Genomic DNA, 25,473 nt, shown 5'->3' on the forward strand with positions numbered 1-25,473 from the left:
GGGGTCTGTTTTCTTTTTTTGAGTTATATGGAGAAAATAATGAAAGTGTTTGAAAGTAAGCTCTTGTCTTGTGGTTATTGAGTCTGTTTTTCTGCAGTCATGGTCTTGTCCTTTATGCATTACAGTGGCGTCCAAAAGTCTGAGATCTCTGCTGAAAATGCAATTATGCATTTTTATGATTTAATTTTTAAAATTGTCATCAGAAATTATATTACCATCATTACAATTTGAATAAAAAGTTAAATGGAAAAGTTTCAATATTTCTTAGTATTTGGTATGTCCCAAGTTTGCTTTAATGGCAGTATGCACTCGAGCTGGCATGGACTCCACAAGTTTGTGCAAAACGTAATGATTCATGTTTTCCAAGCATGATTTGAGAATGTATCTAAGAGCATCTTGTGTGCTTCAGTGGATGCAAGGAAATCTGACCTTTTGTACAAAGGAGTTAACATGGTCAGCAACAAATTTGCTTTTGAAAAGTGACCTGGTAATAGAGCAGAGTTTTTCATATTTCTTCTTCACTTTACGTCATAATCTTTCTTATTTTATAATCTGTCAAAATCCTAAAACTTTTTTAAATGTTTAAATGCAAAAAAATAAATAATAATAATAATAATAATCCCAGATTTCCAATGTGGTCTGTAAATTTGACTTTAAAAAATATTCGTCAAAGCACTTAATAGGCAGAAGTGCATTTAAGGTGAATTATAGTACAGTTTCAGGCTATATAATTAGTACAGACAACAGAAATACAGTTAAACAAGAAAAAAGGAAATTAAAACAGGAGCTACATTCAGATATCCCTGGTGAGGGCATGTGGTTGCCATAGCAACTATCATATAGGATTCTATTCCATCATGTGAGAGGCGTGACCAGTAATTGGAGATGTGGCCTGTCCAACAGAACACATGCGTATAATGATTATCTTAAAAAAGTTTTTTTGCATTTTTTAAACAGAATGTCCTCAAAGGCGAGCAAAAGTGTAAATAAACCTACTTGATGGATTGTGATTGTGTCGAAAATAAAATTAAAATGCATTGGAAACATGAAATACAGTCTGCAGGTGCACAAGGCTAATTAATTTTATCTTCAAAGTGACTCTTGTGTCCCCGTTTCATTTCTTTCTCTCACTTTCATCCTTGTCCTCTCTTGCAGAACCTAACCCCTGATGTAATCACTTGTTTTCTCACATCATTGAAGCATGAGGTGGGATGCTTACAAATATGTGAGAGAGAGAAAAACGGCACCCCTGTAACTGATTTCAGATGGTTCGCTCCTGTCCACAGAGGCACCTGTGTAAAACCTCTCAATCTTAAAGCTCACAGTCCGTGTGTAAGAGGAGGAGATAGCTAAAAATCTATGAGAACAAAAATACTGAATCACATGTTAATAAAGGGATAGCTCACCCAAAAATGAAAATTCTGTCATCATTTACTCACCCTCATTTAGTTCCAAAGCATATGACTTTCCTCAGTGGAACACAAAAGGAGATGTTAGGTAGAATGTTAGCCTCAGTCGCCATTCCCTTTCATTTTTCCCATACATTGAAAGTAGATGGTGATTTGAGGCTAACATTCAACCTAACATTTCCTTTTGTGTTACACGCAAGAAAATCACGTTTGGAATGATGACAATTGTAATTTTTTGTGTGAATTATCCCTTTTAAACCATTTAGTGAACATAATACATGCACCCTACAAGCAGTAATTTCACTGTCAGCGAGGATGCAAATACAGGCCAGTTAAATCTGTGGGATACTGGAATCACTAATGATATTACACCAATGCACTTCCTTTGACCCCGCAGGGCATTGGTGGCATTTTGCATGACTGCCTCGGTCTCTCCTCCTTCATAATTGTGTGCCAGACTGGGTGCCTGTCTGTTGGGTGGACGTCTGGTAGGAAGTTAAGCCAATTTTGGCTGAGATTACTGTAACAGAATCACTGTGTAGAGTTCAGCCATGTCCCAGCACTAGAAGAGGATTATGGGTGATTTATTTAAATCTATTGGTAAGAAGGAAAGAAAGGAGGGAATGATAGAGAGAGAAAGATGATGCATTCTCTCAAAATGGCCCTTATATTTGGGAGAATCTTGTGGGAAAATGCACGTCACAATTCACCCTAAAATTTAAATAAATTTTTTTATTGCATTTCGTATAATGAAAATGAAGCCTATTTTGGGACCATTAAGATTTTGGGCAGTGTGATATTTTTAAGAAAATAAAACACATTTCACCACAAATTTTCATTACCATAATGTGTCTGTGTAGTTTACGTTTACATTGCTTGTAATTACTATTATTCTTATAAGATTCTCATTAATGTAATAGAGAAAACATTTACTGTAATGCAATGATTATTCTATTTAAATCAGCATAAAGGCCGTACAACAACTATCATGATGTACAAATACTTTACAATTTAAATAATATATCTTTATTTTGTATTTATTTATTTATTTTGCATTACCAGAGTTGCTGCAGAGTTTTTAAAATCAAATTTAAGACTTTTCAAGACATGAACAGATCAAATTAATACTGTATCCCATACCAAAACAAACCCACTAAAATCACAATCTAAAAAAAGTATAAAATACTCACATATTTCCACAAATATATCACATTAAAATTGGTTTATGTACCATTATATAAATAAATATATCTAATGATGGACTACACTCTTGAAATGGAATACATAGACTATCAATTAATTGCCAACAAAGCACTTCATCAGCCAACTAACAAGGAGAATTGCATCTATGTGAACTTCTGCAGTTAATCCAGGATGGACTTCAAAGACATTAGTCATTAATCTTACAGTTCATACAAAATCTTTGTTTAAACACTGAGCCTTAACTGGCCCCCACAGTGAGCCTGGTTTCTCCCAAGGTTATTTTTCTCCATTAACCAACATCTTATGGAGTTTTGTGTTCCTTGCCACAGTTGCCTTCGGCTTGCTCACTGAGGTTATATATACAATTATTATTTAATTACTTATTTTTAAACACAATTCACAATCATATTTTATCAAACTACACAATGATGAGTCTAAGACATTATAGATATTACAGTTTAATTTTCTGTTAAAGGTGCAATATGTAAAAAAAACTTTTTTGCCAATGTGTGAATGGCTTGTAACGCAACTTAAAAAATTATCCCTTCCCGGACTTCCTAGGTTGCCTATTAAAGCCTGTAGACTGATTTTCATCCAAAAGATGTGACGTTTATGCGCGCTCCCTAGAGCCTTGCCTCAGACAGTAGCTTCTCTTCCACGTCAACAGACAGTCTGCAACACTAGGTAACGTTATCTTAGAGATGGAATCCTGCAAACGGCCGGCTCCCAGCACAACACCGACTCCTAAACAAACTCTGAGTAAGCCAAAAAAAAAAACATTTATCCACTGAATCCCGTCTGGCTAAGTGGGAACGTGATCATGGTCAAGCGAAAACTAGAGTGAACATCGGTAGGGCATTTGATTCCTGGTGGGACCTTCGTTCGGTTTTGGGGATCAAAACCGGTTTTGGGGATCAAAACCGACCCTGAATTGGCGTTCTACTTATTGGACAGGTAAGCTTACATAACTGCAAAGCATGTGAAATATAGTGCCATAAGGATTGATCTGTATAATTTTAGCTAACTTGATCTTGCCTGCTAACGCTGACAAATTGCAAGCTACCTTGCTTCGTAACTTTCAAATAATTTAAACGATCTTCTCTTTATACTAAAAGTCAGGTATGCTGATTCACAGTAACTGACAATGTTAATCTGTAAGTATTCAGCAAGGTAAACTACAATAACACATGAAATGAATGCTAGACAATGTTCAAGTGCAAAAAGACCCATTCATTAGTGTAACGTAACTTGGTTATACAGAAAATATATACATTCTATTATTATAAAACAATAGCGCATCGATATATCAAAATGACAGTTGTGATGGAATCACATCAATACTGAATTGTGTCAACATATTTATAATGTACAGTCTATTTTATAAACAGCTACTGTCATCATCCACCAAATTTAGCTAACAGCTATTCTGCCCTACAAAGGCAAAAGACCTTAACTCGCTAGAGTGTGGAACTGAGAAAAATGAGTAAACTCATTTCTAATGAGTAAACATAATAATTTAATTAATAATGGAATGCAAAGATATAACAAATCATGTACAAATTTAAAATGCATGGGATTGGAATAACAGATAATAAATACAGCCACAGGCCTACAAGTTAGTGCCACAGCTGGTTAATCAAGGGTTAAATTTAGCTACCATGCTCCAGTGCACAGTTCTCTGACTGGTGGACTGGACTGGCCAATCTCAAAGGCTATAGTATAGAGTATGTGACTATATTTATTGTTTTTCTGAATCTGACTGTAACTGACATCCAGACAAAAAGTTATACATGTGGTTGGATACCGTTTTGAAACCAATTTATTTATTGCCGTGTTCACTAACATAAAAGGATACAAGACATGAGTTAGCCTAAGTGCTTTTACATCGAATTGAATGAAAGTAGCCTAGCCTAAAAGATCGACTTGTGGATTGATGTGAACGCCAGCAAGTAGGAATAATGCTCAGAAATCAGAATGCTTGTGGATTGTTGTGGATTAAACATCTGCGATGACGTTCATTGCCATGGATTTTACCGGGTTACTAGAAAAGGTAGGACAGATTTAATTGCGAACTGTTACTACTGATTTTATGTGTGATCATGCTACATGCTACGCTGTCATGGCATTCGAGTCCACACTCGTGCAACTAGTGGGCAGCCTCAGACTCACTGACACTGATGTTGACAGCTGTCACTGATAGGCTAGCACTGACTGAATAATCTGCATTATGAAACAAAAACAAAAAAAAAACAAAACAACTTTGAGAAATTTACGATTACTTATTGCTGGCAAGTTATCTAGTCTTTGCTTGTTTACAGTGCTTTGTTATATGGAGCATTTTGGTAGCCTATTCATTGGATAGCCGAGTAGCCTATTTATGCTATAGGCTGCTAGCTAGCTAAATGAAGTAGATTGCGATCTATCTATCTAATTAGTTTGTCTAATGCATCTTTTGTGTTACACATTTTCTTACCTTGACCTTGATGTCGGCGTTTCAAAGCCATCTCAACCATCATTTTCCCTTAAACGCTATAGAAAAACACTCAACAATATTTGTTTACTACACTTTTATTCAGGTATCGTGTGTGTCAGATTGCTTCAATGACAGATGTATGACAGTACACAGGCTACACCGTAATTTAAACGCGGTAAACTTTAATGTAAAAACAAAGGCAGAGTACAGTAACTCCATGCCGGCACAGTAACTTCATTTTGATGCACGGCTAAACAAAGGCAGAGTACCCTAACTCAATTTGAGCGTTCCAAAACAAAGTCAAAGAGCGGTAATTGGAGTTACGGAGTTCTGCCTTGGTTTCTCTTGGGCTTTTGGACATTACTGTTAAGACAACCACATTACTTTCTCGAAAAAAACAGCGAAATTGACTCAAGATACTTATCCACATGATAAAGGAGGTCTTGAAAGTCTCAAAAATATCAATAACTCATTTTCAACCAAAAACGAAGTTACGGCCTTTTGCCTTTGCACGGCAGTATTGATAAAGCTGGCTAGCTAGCTAACACTGACATAGGCTATAGTATAAATGCAGTCAATGTATCATTCATAGAAAAGTGATTACTTAAACTACAGTCTCGCATAGTCAGACCTATATCCACACCTTGTTTTAGCCCTGTTCCAGCACTGGAGAGTCAAATATAATATGCAGTCTCAAAGATTGTGGTAAAACAATCATAACTGTGTAATTTTAATTATGCTACCTCATCTGTCAGCATGATGCCAGTGAATCACGTTCAGTCTCTTTGTACGTTCTGTCATTATTTTGGCTGATGCTCGCTCGCTCGTGTCCCTGTGGAGTGTGCGCACGAGTGCGGGCACGAGCAACAGGTAGCTGGCTGCAGTTCACTTAACGGCCACAGGTATCATCAATAACAAGGGTTTCTGAATCTTACATACTGCACCTTTAATTCATGATCTTCTGTAAAGCTGCTTTGAAACGATGTGTGTTGTGAAAGGCGCTATACAAATAAAAATGACTAGGCTTGACTTAAATACAATTTAGAGGTCAACCAATATTGGATTTTGCTGATACGATGTGTGTTGAAAGAAAGAAATTAATCTGCCAATAGTTTTTAAAATTGGTAGCCTACATTAAATGTTCTTAGGCTTTCCATCCTTTGATTTGGAGGGCCAGACAGAGGCTACAAGAGTCCAAATGTAATTAAATTCCATATGCAGTTTATGGTGCAACCAAAATACTAATACCGGGGAGAATTTTTTTTTTTTTTTTTTTTTTTTCATAGTGCGGAACTTTTAACTTTAAAGGCTAAAATACACCGGGGACTCTTATTTTGAAATGTTTGTGCTTCCCTGCTGTTTCCAGCTGCTCATTCAAACAGATATGGAAAATAAAATGTGCACTCCTATAATAATCTACAACGTATTACAATATAAACAATTTAAAGTAAACATTGTCATATTTCTTCAACACTATATCATCATCAACAGTTGATCATTAGTGATAGTTTGTCATAAATGTTCAATATGGCCTAATGATTGTGAACTGCTCTGCAACTGCTGAAAACACTCACAAGCCCCGGCGTGCTTGGAGAAAATACAACAGTGCCACATTTTCACTCTGAAGGATGCAGCGCATGCATTTATTTAATTAAATCGTATTCTTTTGAAGTTTGTTAATCACATTAGGTCATATCACAATTCCTGTCTTTCCGCCCCCAAATTCAAGACCTCTTAAAATGATAATTAAGGCTTTTGTTGTATCATTTAAGATATTTAAGACTTTTTATGACCTTAAATTTTGGAAAACTGAATTTAAGACTTTTTAAGGATCTGCAGGAACCCTGATTACAGTAAGATTTGTTTTACATTACTATAATGAGAATCTGGAGGTAAAATCAGACTGATCACACTATGATTTTAGTGACAGGAGGTCAAAAATTCCTGCTGCTGGAATCAGTCTCTGCTTAAGAGAAAATGATTACTGCCTGGTTTTCATGGGACTAGGGGTGCTTCTGAATACCCTAATTGATGCTTCCTCATTTCCTCGCTCCTCCGTCCTCGAGCCTGTGACCCAGAAACTGATCAGAGTTCGCTATCTTGAAAGACATATCAATTTTCTAAATGCACCGTGACGAGGTGAGGACAAAGGACAAAGGAAGCTTACCAAGGAGGCTTGAGCAAGGAAGCACAGGTGCATCCAATGAGGAAGTCTTTTTGTCAAAGCACCTAGCGCATGCATACATTCTCCTCCTCCTTCACATCTGGCACAACAGTTTTAATTCATGTTTCACCTTTGCGGTTCAGATTAACCATAATTGTCACATATTTCATACTCATAATTGTCACATATTTCATATTTCAATAAATTAAGTGCATCTTAAATTATTAAGATTTAGTATAAATATATTAACATACAGTATATTATACATACACACAATATATTATATATTATACATATACACATAATTATAAACAACCTTACACATCCCCACACGCACACATAATCTCATGCCTGATCCTCAAAGAGCACCTTGGACATGGCGTGGCCAACCTTTTGTACTTTCTTCTCTTTCGCATCAGGGCCTATGTTGGCTTGGGCCAGACCCAGTCAGTACTTCTCAGTCTGAGTTTGATAAACTGGCAGCGGTTCTCCAGGTTTTGCTGAGGGATGGTCTGCATCTGACAGATAAATAGAGAAAACATCAATATCTGTCCAGATTATTGTATCTGCATCCACAATAACCCTTCAAATTAACTAAAAATGTGTCTTCTCTTCCCTTAAAAGACTAAATTAATCAAATATTTCCATCAAATATTAAGGACAAATTAAGTGTTTAGCATAGTATGATTTAAAGCAGTGGGATTTAACCCCTTAAATTCTATTGACCCATCAGCAAGGGGCGCTATATTGCGAAAATGAGATAACCATCACTTCTGCATTTATGTTACTTAAAATAACAAAATAAGGCCCCAAAACATTCGAGTTGAATGTCACATAGCACATAAATGGACAAGTCATATATCAAATGAAAGCTCTCACTCTCAGGAATGTGACTGTATAGTTAATTGTGTTGCCCTAATACCACAGTTTGAAAGAAGTCATCAAATACAAATGTCTCTTTTATGCTCCGATCACTGCTGCTGTAAGCCCCAAATAGTCAAAAACTTTATATTTGCTTTTACCTTAGGCAGTTTTCTAAAAAAATTGGTTGGCTGAATAATCCAAATGTTATACAGTGTTATATATCATCACGAAGGGGAGGATCACAGCTTTCTAATGGCCCCCATATTGAGCTTCTAGTCCACTCAGAGGCCAAGATATTCAATGAGACAATGAAGGTGGTGCTTGAACTGAAAATTAGACTAAATGTCTATGGACGAGCACATCTGTGAGAGCTAAAATGCATTAAAGCACAACCTACATTTCAGTTCTCTATATTGTGATGGATCGAGAAAAAAAATTATAGTGCTTGCTGCCATCTAGTGGAATAAAATGAGACTCTTCAAGTGAGGTTGAGTGAACAAAACCAAAATTACATGTTTCCAAAGTTAGGACAACCAAAAAAAGTTGCTGTATTTTTATTTATTTATTTATTTTCAAAAGAAATGTGTTTATCATAAGATTATAAACACAAACAATATTATTTATGAATAATTGGAGTCTTTTTTTTTTTTTACTTGTTTGGGGGGTTTTCTGAAAAATGAGACAAATGTTTTGCAATTAGTCCACAATATGTGTGAATGGTGAGTTTTTAAATTTGAGTGTGAAATCCCAAAAATGCACCAGAGTATAAGGGGTTAAGACTTTTTTTTTTTTTTACAATAAACAAGTGTTGGGTTCGCACCTGATGTCCAATATAAAATCTGGGTCCGAAGCAAAACTAGATGAAAACCACATCTATAGACATAGTTTGAACAAATCTTACACAAAACGCCACATTGTAAGAACTTGGGTTAGTGTCAATACATAGGAAAGCAAAGTCTAATTGTTTTGCATGCTGGTAGATCATGAGGCCGCCACAAGCTAACAATCAGTGATGTTATTACAACTGACAAGCGAAACTATATCTAACAATAATGAATTTAAGCAAGAGGGACCCCAAAGCAAAACACACAGCTCTGGTTGTCAAAGAGAATCAGTGAATGTTGACCTGGGTCTTGGCAGCTAAATCTTTGTCATCTGCCATCTGTCATCTGCATGCTGACCTGATCCAGATCATGGCCTTGATCTTTAACCATCAGAGTGGCACAGGTGTGTAAAGAATTATGTAAAAGAAATGATCTGCTGGATAGGTGTGCTTTCTTAAAGTGTTTGGAATGTTCAAGCAGGTGTGAAACAGTTAAATATATTTACAGTTTTAAATATTTTATATTTAAAAACACTGAAAGATTTAAAAAAAAAAAATGTTACAAAAAAAATTTGAAAGTTAAAATGTGAAAATCTTGACAAAAGAATTAAAACAGCTTAAATATGAAAATATTAAAACAAACTCACTGTTTAAATACTTTTTGCTTTTGAGAAACGATTTTTACCTCCATGTTTGCTCTCCTCCTCAGATTCCTCCTCTTCCTCATTGTCCTCCTGATCATCTCCCCCCTTTGCCTCCTCTCCTTCATCTTCATTCTCTGATTCGGATTCTTCTAGCCACTCCTGTGTCTCTGTAACAACAGTTCAGTGATTTATTGTGAATTAAACTTTCAGACAAACAGCAACTGGTAAAACTAAATACAGTATTACCTACATAATCAGCATATAAAACAAAGTGTCTCCTAAAAACAGAATTATTGGTATGTTGTATTTTTCCTGTTGTAAATTGGCATAACTTTTCTTCACACACCAAAACTTGAATCAGATGCCTGAATGAACTGTTTCCCAATTGTTTGAACTGTTTTAGATCAATTAGGCTTAGTCTAAAAAATAAAAAAACAAATCACAGATCAGCAGTATGATATTTTGGGCCCGATCTGATAGAGTTGATATAGACGTATTGTTTCATTTTAAATTTAAATATTGTTGGGTGTGTTTGTCTTTGCGAAAAATCTGACTAGGTATGAATAGGCCTATAGCCCTGGATACGATTATTTTCATTTTTAGAAACCCTCTTTAATATAGAACTAATTTAGATCTGTGTTTTGTTTAATACATGCAGTATTTTCCTTTCAGTGCTCTGCTTTTGCCAAAAGAACTATATTTTTTAACTTACTGGGGTCCATTTCTACTAGAACCTCCCATTGGTCCATTTTATGCAGGTCCAGACAGTAGAGATCGCTGAAGGTGAACTGACGATCTCCCACCTCAAACATTCCTCTGTACAAGTACAACTTGCCGTGCTTCACCGTTGCCATGGCGCTGGAGCGGGGACAGGACTCCACCAGAGGAGCCATTGTGGCCACCTCCTCCTCTTCATCTTCCTCCTCTTCTTCACTCCACTGCCTGCGTGGATGCAATGTGCTCCATGATGGTCATAACCGTTCCATCTTCTGCAACAATCTCTTTAATAATCTCTGTGGGACCCTTGGCTTCCTCTTTCTCTTCTTCTGTTTCATTTGTCTGTTCTCCCTGATCTCCTGCCTTCTTCCCTTGATGCCTCTTTTTCTTGTTTGACTTGTTGCCCTGGAAAGAAAAAACAATTTATACAGCTTGTTAGTCTTTAAGAAAGGGTTAACTTTAAATGTATTTTTGGCCTTTTGACACTTTAATTTGTAGTGAAAATGAGGAAAAAATGCAGGAAATGTTGGGGAAAATGGGAGGCGGCCAGGACTGTGAAAAGTTGTAAGCCGGATCTGTCCTCACGTTGCTCGCATGAGCACCATGGTTCAATGTGTTAACCACTAGGCCACAGCTCAAAATAAATAAATAAATAAATATCTTCTAAACTATGAATGTAAAATGTAGAGGCAGACCAATATATCGGTTTTACCGATTAATCTGTGCCAATAGTTGCATTTTTGAACTATCGGTTATTGGCAAATATCTATGCCAATAGTTTACGATTGTTTTTTTTTTTCTTTTATTTCTCTGTGTTCCACTTAAAATGTACATCTGCTTGGTTCTACAGTCTAGAGAGTAAATAAAAACAATCACTGACCCCTCGTGGGAATTTGCGGTATCTAAATCTTTCATCATTGACAATATTCATCCATATTTTTATCGTCACTTCAATGCATATATACAGTTGTGCTCAGAAGTTTGCATTCCCTGGCAGAAATTGTGAAATTATGCCACAAAAAAGCCCGGTTACAATATGCCTTGACACGCCTCACAGCTTCTGGCACACTGTAATTTGGAGTGACGAGACCAAAATAGAGCTTTATGGTCACAACCATAAGCGCTATGTTTGGAGAGGGGTCAACAAGGCCTATAGTGAAAAGAATACCATCCCCACTGTGAAGCATGTTGGTGGCTCACTGATGTTTTGGGGGTGTGTGAGCTCTAAAGGAACGGGGAATCTTGTGAAAATTGATGGCAAGATGAATGCAGCATGTTATCAGAAAATACTGGCAGACAATTTGCATTCTTCTGCACGAAAGCTGCTCATGGGACGCTCTTGGACTTTCCAGCATGACAATGACCTTAAGCACAAGGCCAAGTTGACCCTCCAGTGGTTACAGCAGAAAAAAGTGAAGGTTCTGGAGTGGCCATCACAGTCTCCTGACCTTAATATCATCGAGCCGCTCTGGGGAGATCTCAAATGTGCGGTTCATGCAAGACAGCCAAAGACTTTGCATGACCTGAAGGCATTTTTCCAAGACGAATGGGCAGCTATACCACCTGCAAGAATTTGGGGCCTAATAGACAACTATTACAAAAGACTGCATGCTGCATTAAGAACTAAGGGTATGCAGACATTTGAACAGGGGTCATTTCATATTTTTCTTTGTTGCCATGTTTTGTTTTATGATTGTGCCATTCTGTTATAACCTACAGTTGAATATGAATCCCATAAGAAATAAAAGAAATGTGTTTTGCCTGCTCACTCATGTTTTTTTAAAAAAAAAAGGTACATATATTACCAATTCTCCAAGGGTATGCAAACTTTTGAGCACAACTGTATATATACTTTCTGATGAATATATAGGCTATAAAAAGCTTAATTTGGTAAATACTTACATATAGAGCATTGTAACGGAGCCAAGTCTCTGTCATTTCATAATATTTTGAATTTCAGAGTTGTTTATATTTAAAATTCCTGCATTATGCATTAAAAAATCATTTTTTTCAGGATTTTATTTGCACAATAAACTGAATTTGGGATTTTATTAATTTTGGACTCTTGTAGCCTGTGTGTTTGTGCCCGCTATAGTAAGGAAAGACTAAATAAAACTAGGTTTTGGAACAGAGCTAGAGACAGAGAGATTGAGCCCGAGTTAAACAAACGATCACCGTGGAGGCACTAATGACAGTGCCTTGGTTTTCTTTGCCCTCCCTCCTCAGCAGGAACATGTCAGAATGGATGGTTCCTTTATCCACATCCTTTTGTGCTCTCTGGAAGAGAAAAGCAGCCATTACCACCTACATCTGTTTACTCTCATGGGTTTACACAAGGACAGGCTCCTGGATATGACACAATACCTAGCACACTGTTTCAGACGGTTGCAGTTTCCATTATACAGTCTAGCTAAATGTAACATTGCTTACCTAATAATGGTTAAGTGTTAGTCGTAATTTTGATATTACTTGATGATGCTTAATGACTAACACCTGTAAAAACACGTTGATTTACAGAGGGAAGATATTCAATATACTGCAGACATTTTAAACTTTGCTAAAATGTAGTGCATGGTGTAATTAAAATGCTGAGATTGTACATATATTGTGTTACATTTATAAAACAGATAGTTATGGTTGTTAAATTATATACACACTTGTGACCACTCATTGATAGGATTCTATAATTAAGTGCCAAGTTGCTTGATAAGCATATGCTAACACAAAAGTATCATGTTAATACCATGCTTTTTTTTTTTTGCTTTTTTTTTATAACACAGCCTCTTGTGGCTTATTGCTTTATTTTGCAAAGGATTTGCCAACCTTTGTAAATTCCCCTGAACATCAGCTTATTATTAAAGGAACATCCTGCATTAAATACAACTTAAGAATACATGCTGCTGAATGCCACAGAAAGTAATTTCTACTTCTGCAGTTTGTAAAAACATGTATGTAGAGTAATGCTCTTACAATGGAAGTCTATAGGGCTGATGTAACGAACAGTTTAAAAGCAGAAATACAAAACTTTTTAAATTATTTAATACAAAATCAGGGCTGGGTATTGATACACATTTCCCATTCCGAATCACAAGCTCTCCATGCGTTTCAATTTTGTATGGGTATATTTTAGTTATAATGTCCCTTTTGCTTACATATGAAAGACATTCTCTCCCAGCTAATGCTGTTAACTATACAGGAGACCTTCTAAATAGGTACATCATGAAAATATTTTATTAGTTTTTCATCTTTTTGGTCACATTTTGGCTTTTTAAAAATAAAAAAAATTCATGTATCCAGTCAATAAATTTGAAATACATTTATATTTAATATATTATTTTTTGTTACCTGTTTATAGTTTAATTGCATAATTTGTACTATTTACAAGGATTTACATTGATTTGTTGAACACGTGCTAAAAACTGTCTCTTTAAGAAAACCCAGCATTTCTGTAAAGAGTATTGTAAATGAGGGCATATTAACGAGAGAGACTCGAATGGTTTTATCTCATCTGTGCTACGCATGCTTAGAATTGAATGTATATTTTTTTAACGTTTTTGATCAAAAACTGACTGTAAAGAACAAACAGGGTATTAAAAGAGACATTATTTAATGACAAATCAGTTTCGTTGATCTCGTCTTTGGACACACATCACACGGAACAACTTTTACTCTCAACATGCAGTGAAAGGATCTCACTGCTGAATACTCCAACACTATACTACACAATCACTGGTCAGTGAAATCTAAACATTTACCAGCCAGTTGCCAAATATATAAATTTTTGTCACATAACGCAAAATTTGGTTGCAAATGTGAGTGATTTCCTCTCACTGTAGTGGAGGGTTCTGCAGAGAGTAAAATATCGATCTTGGGACTTATGAATCGTTATCGAGATTGTTCAAATGAAGATCGCAATGCAGCGGAAAATCAATTTTTTTTACCTACTCTTATACAAAATGCTTGTTATTTGCTCTGTAAAGATGTCTGAATTCTCCTAAATCATCTAAATAGTTAATAGATTGACGCTAAAGTGGAATCATGGTTCATTTCATAGTATTGATTCGAAAATTTGTTAAAACACAAACACATATAGATTTGGAGTATCCGCAGTAGATGATGACCCCATTGCTGTCGGGAGTGAACGAGGACAGGGGCCTGTCCCCGAAGGCTGGAGACGACTCCAGGTAAATGTGTCCAGATTAAAAGCGTGGACATCATTGTACTAAATATAATCCCTGCAGAGTGGCAAACATGCATTATAACACATTACATTATGCTGATTTTAAAGCTGCACTACGGAATATTTTTTGGTTAAAACGTTTCAAAATGCCATTATTGATTGAGTACATAAAAAAAAAAAAAAAATCAGTGTTCAAAACAATGTCCTTGCTTTAACCCAATTCACTATGGTAAGCCTGGAAAATGTATTTTTAATTTGAGCATTCGGGTCGAGTTTGACACGAAATCGCAGGGTTATGTAATTCATCCTTGCGTCTTTACATCATGTCCGTAAACACAGAAAAAAAGTACCGGCTGAAAAAGTACCGTAAAGTCCTCTTTCGCATGTTGCTTGCAATTTTACGTTTCAACCACAGATGTCGCTAGAGAGCACAAATGTCCGTAGTGAAGCATTAATAATCATGAATATTAATCGTGAATACTAAAATTCATTTCAATAAATTGAAACTGTCTTGTCTAATAAAGAAATATATATATATATATATATTTATTTATTTTACATTTTACATAAGTGGTTAAATTGAACAATGTAATAACAATAAATGACCGACAGACAATGAGCATATATTAAAGGGATAGTTCACTAAAAAATAAAAATTGTCATCGTTTATTCACCCTTATGCTGTCTCAAACCTATATGACTTTCCTTCTTCGGTGAAACTCAAAAGAAGAGGCAGAATGACCATTCACCATGAGTCATCATTCACTTTTACTATATGGTAAACGTCAGAATTAAAGTGAATGGTGACTGAAATTAACATACTGTCTAACATGATGACAGATTATTGTCAGATCATTTTTGGGTTAACTATGCCTTTAACATTCTTATACAGCTTATGTTTTTGTGTGTTTTGATTGTGTTTTAATCTGTACCCATGTGGTGTAGGTCTCATTTCAGCTTAGGTGAACAACAAACTGCATTTTTTCTTAAAAAATACTTTACAATTTTATGCTTCCAGAAAGTACCCCATCAGTACCTGGTGCTTTTATGAAAGACTCCAAATACAAGCAGCTGTCTCTTGCTCAGGACCACGTGAAGTCCACTCTTGCCAGGCGGAGCACCAGGAGCTTTATGAGGACAAAACGGACTTACTGTATTTCAACACTGACTGCCAGCACAACAAGTCAAAAGTCAATCCTGTTAGCTTAGTTCTCTCTTATAGAGTCACAGTATGACGACATTAAATTGGCCACAGGTGTTACAGTCCTGGCTGACATTCCATGAAGAGCAAAGACATTTAGACTTCCGGTTCATCGTTAAGTATACTATGGTATTTGCGCAGTACTACAAAGTACTTAAAATAATTGTAGTCTTTTTACAATGGTATGATGTCCAAAAAAAAACATGTTACTTTTTTGTTTGTGTAAATAGGGTCCATTTTGATTTCATGGTGTTTTTAAGCACAATTAATTATCTCTTTGGTTTACTGAAGCTAAATATTGGACAATGTTTGGGCATAACATAAGATTAGATTGTGTTCTCTTTCATTTGGAATACATTAGTAAATACTGCACAGTCCTCAGTGAGTTTTCAAAAGCAAAACAACTCACTTGATTTGTTCCCAAGTGTGTGTTCCCAGGTGATTGCACCCACAGATCTTTGTAGTGACAGAGCTGGTCACCATCAGGGGAGGCAAACTCCCCACCAAACACCCACATCTGTCCTCCACCCTGGGAAACCACCACCACCTACAGGGACATGATAGAAAGAGCGATTAGAAAAAGATTTGAGACATTAGCTATTATGTTATCACAGTCTGCCCCCTGGTGGTAAAATCTAATATCTAATATATTTGGCTTGGCTACACACACAGATATGACAACAAATTCACTTCAACATAAGTTATTTGAACCATCATGAGTTTTTTTCACACATAAGTTTAAAAAAATTATGATGACTCAAAGGATTATTTTGCTGTTTAAAGAAAGCCGAGGATGTACCTGTTGAGCACAATGCCTTGGAGGAGGGTTTGGGACGTCTGCCTTCACCCAGGTGTTCTTCTTAATGCTGTAGAAGTACAGCTCATTGTACAGAAATGTCTGGACAAATGGAAACATACAGTTGAGATCAAAGTCAATGCTGTTTGGAAAGCACATAGTTTGTGTTTGTTTCCCTGGCATTAAGTTCCAGACAATTCAGGTGATTATTACATGGACAGTGCAAGTGCTAAAAACAAAACAAGATGTTCTCTGCAAGCGCTTTTCATGTGGAGTTCAAAGCGCCAAATCATGTAAATGCGGCTTCACGACTGCTGTAGCAAAGTGAATAGCCGCTATTAAAGGTACTGTAAGTGATTTTAGCCGTTCTAACTTCCACTAGACTGAGTCGTTGAATTAGCCACACCCCTTCTTTCCAAAACACCGCACATCAAACATACTGTTGAGACTGACACCGAGCAGAAGAGCAGCATTTGTGCATGTTCCCAAGGTTGTTAAACACAACAGCAGCAAAATAGTGCCCTCAACTGTTTATGAATTTGGATTTGGGGGGGGCCTGGGTAGCTCAGCGAGTAAAGACCCTGACTACTACCTCTGAAGTCGTGAGTTCAAATCCAGGGCATGCTGAGAGACTCCAGCCAGGTCTCCTAAGCAACCAAATTGGCTCGGTTGCTAGGGAGGGTAGAGTCATGTTGGGTTAACCTCCTCCTGGTCACTATAATGTGGTTCTCGCTCTCGGTGGGGCGTGTAATGAGTTGTGCATGGATGCCGTGGAGAATAGCGTGAAGCCTCCACACGCACTATGTCTCCGCGGTAACACGCTCAACAAGCCACATGATAAGATGCGTGGATTGACGGTCTCAGATGTGGAGGCAGCTGAGATTCTTCCTCTGCCACCTGGATTGAGGCAAGTCACTACGCCACCACGAGGACTTAGAGCGCATTGGGAATTGGGCATTCCAAATTGGGGAGAAAAGGGGAGAAAAAACAAAAAATGAATCTGGATTTGGCATTAAGCCTCAATGATCTGCTTCAACTACAACACTATGAGAATGCACAAAATGATTGACTGGCAGAAAGCGTCAAAGACCGCGGCTCGCTGACACTTTTTTCTTTGCTGTTTACAGAGTCTAGAGCTGTTACAGAGACCGGTGAGATATCTCAGGACACTTATTTTAGTCATATGTTTTCAGGAAGTAGGACATTTTCTGCATACCATTCCATAAAATAAAATAAAAAATCACTTACAGCACCTTTAATATTGTGGAGGATGAAAGTTTAAGAGATTTAATGCCCATTGAAATGAAAACGCAAACTACAGGGACTAGTTCTTTCAATCAGTCAAACTCCCACTTTGGGAAATGTTTAATGTAACTTGAATTAATGCTATTTTAGTGCATTTCTATCTTTATACTGTGGAATTCTTTGTTTGGACAATGTTAATACAGCCTTGTTACAAATTGTTTTATTTTCTAAGAAGGAACTAAATGCATTTTGCCAGAAAAATAAGTATATATATACAGTCAAATTTCAGCACTTTCAAAACCTGCCATTAATCATGATTAACTATGGAATATCATATGCAATTAATCATGATTAAATATTATAATTGACTGGCAGCACTAATTCATATACTACGGTATTTGTATGGTACTCGATGTATGTCCAAAATCCATATCGCACCCATGGTAAGACTATTTCTTGTTATGTATGGTAACTCTAGTTACTATGCATTTTACCCAGAAACTACTTTTACATTCATTTAAAGTATTGTAACTTATACCTTCTTCCCATTTAAGAAAAAAACCTTTTTCAGGATGCGCGCACAGAGACGAGTTCAGCCTGCTGAGACAGAACGAGCAATCAATCAAATGTCAGAGTCACGTGATTTATACCTGTACACATAAACACCTACCTGGGCAATGGAGAGGGGCATGCTGTCTCCACCACCTGCGTCTTCTTGACGTCCAGAAACTGAAATTATGCGATTAAAGCATCTAAATCTTCCTGTTTTAATAAAATACAGAATAACAAGATTATTTGTCTGATTCACTGGCATTATGGTGCTTAGGTTGTTTTCTTTGAGGTCTGTTAAACCTATAATGTCACTCACCTCTTCTCTTTTTGACACTTCTCCATTTTGGTGGCAGTTTTCTCCTCTCCTTTCACATTCTTTTCTTTTTTGCCCTTTTTACCCATCTTGATTTTTTTAAACCGCGTACTTTTCACTCAAAGCGTGTGCAATTTGCAACCGCATGGAGATTTCAATAAACTACAAGACGCAGGTATCATGAAATTCTGCCAACAACATGCTTCAATGGCCAGACTGGTTCAAACTGACAAAGTCTACGGTAACTCAGATAACTGCTCTGTACAATTGTGATGAGAAGAATATAATCTCAGAATGCTATTCTTAGATGCGGGTTGGTACTGTTTTGGTGGCACGAGGGGGACCTACACAATATTAGGCAGGTGGTTTTAATGTTGTGGCTGGTCGGTGTATATCTTCTCCATGGACCTCATGCAGTACCTTTATAGACCCCCAGGGGTCAACAGTCCCCTTATTGAAAACCTTGGCTCTAGATCATTAAAAGGTGTAAATTCATAATGTCAAGACTTTTTTTTTGTGAAATACATTATAATAAAGGTAAACTGTGTATAAGTACATTATAAAATAATTATGCATAAATTATTAATTATATCCATATAAACTAGGTCCATAAAAATATAAACAATTATACTTCTAGTATCCAGGGTAGGGTTGCACCAGCTGTGCATAAGTTCTCTCTTAAATTAGGACGTAAAGTTCACACTAAGGGCTTAGTAACTACTAGTTAGTTTGTAACTAAATTAGTGCTTAATTTGGTTCCAACACCTGTTCTTAAGGCAAGACTCAACGAGTAGGTAGTAAGCTCTCCATAAAGTAATGTGTAGTCGCATAATATGACGTTTACCTGTATTTATCCAATAAGCAGCCTTCATATTTGTACACAGAAGTGTTAAAAAGCCGTGAATTTCAATTTGATCTTGTTATGGTTGATGTTCGGCACTGGAGAAGGATTTATGTGCATACGGATGTTCTATAAATTGAATGACTGACGAGCTTACGTGTTGTTGTTATTTGTTGTGACAATCTCAACCTCAATTCACCTGCATGCTCTCTCTCCATTTAGAAAAGTCAGCCTACAGTGATAGAAGAGCATTGAGAATTTATCTAGCAGGGCGAGAGAAAGAAAGAGAGAGAGAGAATGGAATGGATATGACCCCCTGATCTATTAAAAAGTGTAGAGATAAGTGATATGAACAGATGAGGTGTCACTGTCAAAAAGTCATTGTGACACAGTAACATTGGCACAAGTAAAACACACTGATGGTTCAGCATCACACAACAGGTATGTAAAAAAAAATATATATATATATATATGACATATTATATTACTCCCACATAGTGCAATAATGTGAATGCATATCTTATGTAAATTCACATATTTAATTCAAAAAATGTACATACTCCTACCTTGCACATACATTACCACTTGCACATGTACATATGCCATATTGTTATATGTTCTATTATTTGTATGTCTGTTTATACTCTTACCTTGTTTTATATTCTGTGTCTCACTGTAATGTCTGTGTGCACTTGTCTCTCCTATCACCAAAAAAAAAAAAATTCCTTGTGTACGTGAGAACACTTGGCAATAAAGCTCATTCTGATTCTGATCTCCAAAACAGAGGCATTAAGAATAAATAATAATAAAAACATTCCCAACACTACACAGCTGCTTACCCCAGGTTGCTATTGCTAGGATAATTTTGGACTCTGTCATTGTCCAATAATGCAGTTTAATTACAAAACAAAATAAATAAACAAATAAATAAATAGAAATCCCCCACTCTCTGAATGTTTGACAAGTTCAGTTAGTGATAGTTAAATGATTAGTGGTTAAATACTAATTGATACATCATTAGTTGAATTAAAAAAAAACAAACAAACAAAAAAAAAAAACATATGGTTCTACACCTTTAAAGAAATGTCATAGCATTTTACGCCAATGCATTTACATATGTCAATTTTACGTCTCACGTAATAAATGACATCACGTGATTTAGCTACTTTTAGCGACATTTTAGTGAGCCTTCTGTGACTTCCCTTGAGAAATAGTTGGCAACACGAGACATAAGAGTTACACACATGCCAGAAAAAGTAACAGTTTGCGAATGAAGAGTTTTCCTGAAGCAGCAGTGTCTTTGTTGTGTTTATTAAGAACAATGTGCGTCCATTTGAGAAAAGTTTAATCTTGTTCTCTGTTTTTTTAAGCATTGTTTGATGCGTTTATATCAAAGAATAGTGAGAATTGTGTTCATAAACCTTATTGGGAAACATGCTAATTCATACAAATTCATGTAGCATTCGGAAGCGATTGAGGACATCGCAAATTATTATTAAATGCAATCTGTTATATCTAAATGCTGTTCTTTGCATGATTAATCGTGAAGATGCATTCTTTTGGACAGTGAATGTTTATACTGAGTTGAAAGCCGATTTATTGTGTATACAAATCTGTATGTATTGTCATATTGAGTCAGGCATTATGAGAAGCGGCTTACCAGGGATCAAGACAAAGCCTCAACCTAAAGAGCAGAGATTAACAAACTTGAACTGACAGGCTCAATACGCAAGCTGACTACAGCCGAAGCCGCCCAGAGTGAAGAATCGTGGTTCATTCCCCATCACTTGGTGCAGCACAATGGAAAGAACCGCCTGGTCTTCAATTGGTCTCATCAGTTCAAAGGGAGTAACCTCAACGAATCTCTCTTTACTGGGCCTACTCTTGGTCCATCATTGCTAGGTGTTCTGCTTCGCTTCCGAGAGCATACCATTGTGATATGCGGAGATGTAAAGGTGATGTTCCACCAGGTGTGCCAACTACCTGAAGACAAGTCCCTTCTTCAGTGTGTATGGCGAGACCTCTGGAGGGATTAGCCCCCCATGGTCTACAAGTGGCAGGTTCTACCTTTTGGGACTACATGTTCTCCTTGTTGTACAACGTTTGCTCTCCAGAAGCGCGTCCACAATCACAGCAAGGATGGTGAAGATGTCAGGAACTCACTTGACAGATGTTTCTAAGTGGACAACTGTCTACAAAGCCTATCATCAAAGCCATAAGCGAAACAGCAACTTGACAAATTGCAAGTCCTGTTGGCATCAGGTGGCTTCAAGATCTGCCAGCAATGCCCCAGACATCCTCAGCCATTTTCCACAAGAGGCCCGCTCAGACAGTGCTGAACTGTGGCTCACTCATAGCTCCCCTGATACCCAAGAGTCTACCCTAGGATTGAGATGGCACTGTCCCATGGATACCATTGCTACAAACATCGGCCTGAGGACTATGGCCCGACAACCATGTGCAGTGTGTACCGCATATTGGCCAAATATGTAATTGCCTACTTGTTCTGTCCCCAGAATTTGACGGCACAGATGAAGTGATCAGAGTTGGCGGGCATCTCAGAAGAGTGGAGGAGCTAGATCTGAACTTCAAACACCCCATAGTGCTGGATTCGAGCCATGGTACCACCAAATTGATAATCCAGGACTTCAACCACAAATTATGCCACCTGGGGCCAGAGCGCGTCTTCTCTGAAATACGACGCTTATATTGGATACTGAGAGGGCATGAAGCTATAAGGAAATATCAACACACCTGCCTCAAATGTCATAAATTGAGGTACACACTTCAGTACTGAAAATGACCACCCGTCGCCTCCGCTTGTTCAAACCAGCCTTTTATTCCACTGGGATGGACTGCTTTGGACCATTCCAGGTGAAGATTGGCAGGCGGACAGAGAAGAGATTGGGTATTATCTTCAAATGCCTCACCACTCAATATCATACATCTGGATGTACTTACCCATGTTGATTTGGATGCTTTCTTAATGCTGTGGTACTCCTGCTGAGCTTTACTCTGATCAAGGGATGAACTTCAGAGGTGGAGAGAAATAGTTGTAGGAAGCCTTCTCCTCAGTGAGTCTGAACCTGCAAGAGTTACTGGCAAAGCATCAGATCAACTTCTGTTTCAATCCTCCTGCATCTCTGCACTTTGGGGGAGTGTGGGAGCGTGAGATTTGCTTTATGAAAGCTGCACTCTGTACAATAGTTGGGGCACAGAGCATACCTGAGGAAGTGCTTAGGACTGTTCTAATCGAAGTTGAGGCCATCCTGAACTCCAAACCATTAGGTTATGTGTCGGCTAATATCTCAGATTTAGGTCTGATAACTCCAAATCACCTGTTGATATGGTGGCCTAGCAGTTCTTTACCTCAAGTGGTCTACCAAGACTCTGAATGCTTAAGTCTGAGGTGATGGAGACAAAGTCAGATCCTGGTGGATCGTTTCTGGACCAAGTTTGTATGATACTCCTTACCCAGTCTTCAGCTCCATCAAAAATGGCAAGGGACTACTGCAGACCTATCTGAAGAGTCAGTTGTGATGATGGTGGATCCCCAAGTGCTAAGGGCCCTCTGGTCAATCGGCCGAGTGACGAAGGTATTTCCAAGTGCTGCTGTGCACTTGAGAACTGCGGAAGATAAAATCAATGACAAGATCTACACCAGACCTGTGGTCAAATTAATCAGGCTGCCTGAATTGCCTGGTGAGGCTTAGAACGTAATTGTGGGGGCAGCTGTTACAAAGGCAGCGCGAATGCGCCATCTAGTGGCAACCAGTGATGGGAAGATCAGATCATTTTACTGACTTGGACCTTTGAGTCTCGTTCAGCAAAATGAACGAATCTTTATTCAAGTCATTTCGTTCATTTCGTTCATTTGAGCAGAATTAAATAAAAATGTTACATTTTCAATAGCCAAATTCCCCCCAACACGTCTACTTATGAAAACTTTGATTATAGTCGCAATAAGGAAAAAATTACAATGCAGCCAAGGACAAATTATGAGAACCAGAAAGATTAGTTCACCTCTGGAATCTTCTTGTCTGAGTCGTTCGTTCTTTTGTCAAGTGACAGCCGCATAGCATATACAGCTGTCACTTGACAAAAGAGCAAATGACTTGGACCAGATGACACGAGAGGTGAACTAATCATTTCTGTTTCCTGTGTGAGCAATGCAAAGCGTATACGGCTGTCACGTGACAAAAGAACGAATGACTCGGACCAGATGACACGAGAGGTGAACTAATAATTTCTGTTTCCTGTGTGAGCAATGCATAGCGTATACGGCTGTCACGTGACAAAAGAACGAACGACTCGGACCAAAAGAGTTGAACTAATAATTTCTGATTCCTGTGTGAGCAGTGCAAAGCATATAAGGATGTTACGTGATAAAAGAACGAACGACTCAGACCAAAAGAGTTGAACTAATAATTTCTGTTTCCTGTACAGCGCCTGTGCGGTTTTCAAGTAACAAACGAACGGAGGTTGCACAATGCGCATGCGTGGCCAAATTACTCTCTGAGACTACTCTTTCTTCTGAATCACATAAAAGATTCATTCAAAATGAGCGAATCGTTCATGAACGACGCATCACTAGTGGCAACTGCTGGGCGCATTCTACAGGACTGTGCACGAGACATAAGAGTTACAAACATGCCAGAAAAAGTAACAGTTTGCGAAGGAAGAGTGTTCCTGATGCAGGTGTGTCTTCATCGTGTTTATTAATAACAGTGTGTGTCCATTTGAGAAAAGTGAGTTTAATCTTGTTCTCTGTTTGTTTAAGCTTAGTTTGATATGTTTATATCAAAGAATAGCCGAGAATTATGTTCATAAACCTTATTGGGAAATTCAGAAGCGATTGAGGACATAGCAAATTATTATTTAATGCAATCTGTAATATCTAAATGCTGTTCTTTGCGTGATTAATTGTGAATATGCAGTCATTTGGTCAGTGAATGTTTATATTGAGTTAATGCCGATTTATTGTGTATACAAATCTGTTTGTATTTTCATATTTGTATTGTTTGTATTGAACTTTATTCATGCTGTATTTACCTTACATGTAACATTATTATTGTTATATGTTTATTTGCAGCCACACACATACACCCATGCCCAACCTCACATCCTAATCACCATTATAAGCTGAGCTTCAAATAATTAGTAAATGTCTGTACCTGAACTCACTCCTAAACTATATCCTCCTAAGCGCCTGTGGTCCTTCCTTTCACACAAATAGTAATATAAATGTCAAATCATTTATTAAGTCGCTACATTCCCCTGAACAATGGGGAATGTGTTAACAGAGTGAACTGATGAGGTTAACATTAGTTTACCATGGGAACACTCCCATGAGCCGTGACCCACATGAAGCTCTGACACCTTCCTCATAAGAGTGACTCTAATTAATATGCAGGTCTCGTGCTGCTCGTGCAAAGCCTTTGCTTTGTACACCATTCCCTGTTATGACACAATATGTTCAAAGTAATAATTATGTGATATATCACTTGAATCTTGTTTTCATAGCAATGCATTATAATTTCCTGACATTATCAAAACATTGACATAACTCACAAAGCACACATGTGGCAATGTTATGTGATGGCCGTGGAAACCAGAGAAAATTAATGTGAATCTCTGAGAAATATCCTCTTGTGCTGTAAACACCTAGTAGTAGAGGCTGTCTCCTTATCGGATGGGCACTGGTTTTCATTGGTCAGTACTGTATGTATGTGTGTGTGTGTGTGTGTGTGTGTGTGTGTGTTCATGAGAGAGACTGTATTAAATGTCATGCAGTATTGTTTTAAACACAGTGGAAACAATAGGCCTTACAAAGTAAAGTCCAGGTGAAAAATGAGACCTCGAAAACATACTTAACAAAAATAAACCAAGATACCTGACATTTCTTCCTAAAAGAGTTCATACCTGTAAAGTAGTACATTTAGTAATATTTGGGATCATTTTTGGATTAGCGTTGTACCTCTTGATGGGTGGTGTGTAACTTTTTCAGTGTTTAAATATTTTCTCCTACCCCAGATTAATATAAATAGA

General features: G+C 37.4%; 1 pseudogene; it reads right to left on the reverse strand.

Moving 5' to 3' along the window:
• Positions 1–1,585: 1,585 nt before the first annotated feature.
• Positions 1,586–23,489, reverse strand: LOC127435687 (kelch domain-containing protein 4-like; annotated as a pseudogene).
• Between the last annotated feature and the right edge of the window lie 1,984 nt (positions 23,490–25,473).

This window comes from Myxocyprinus asiaticus, chromosome 46 (assembly GCF_019703515.2).
Source record: "Myxocyprinus asiaticus isolate MX2 ecotype Aquarium Trade chromosome 46, UBuf_Myxa_2, whole genome shotgun sequence".
NCBI classification, from domain to species: Eukaryota; Metazoa; Chordata; class Actinopteri; order Cypriniformes; family Catostomidae; genus Myxocyprinus; species Myxocyprinus asiaticus.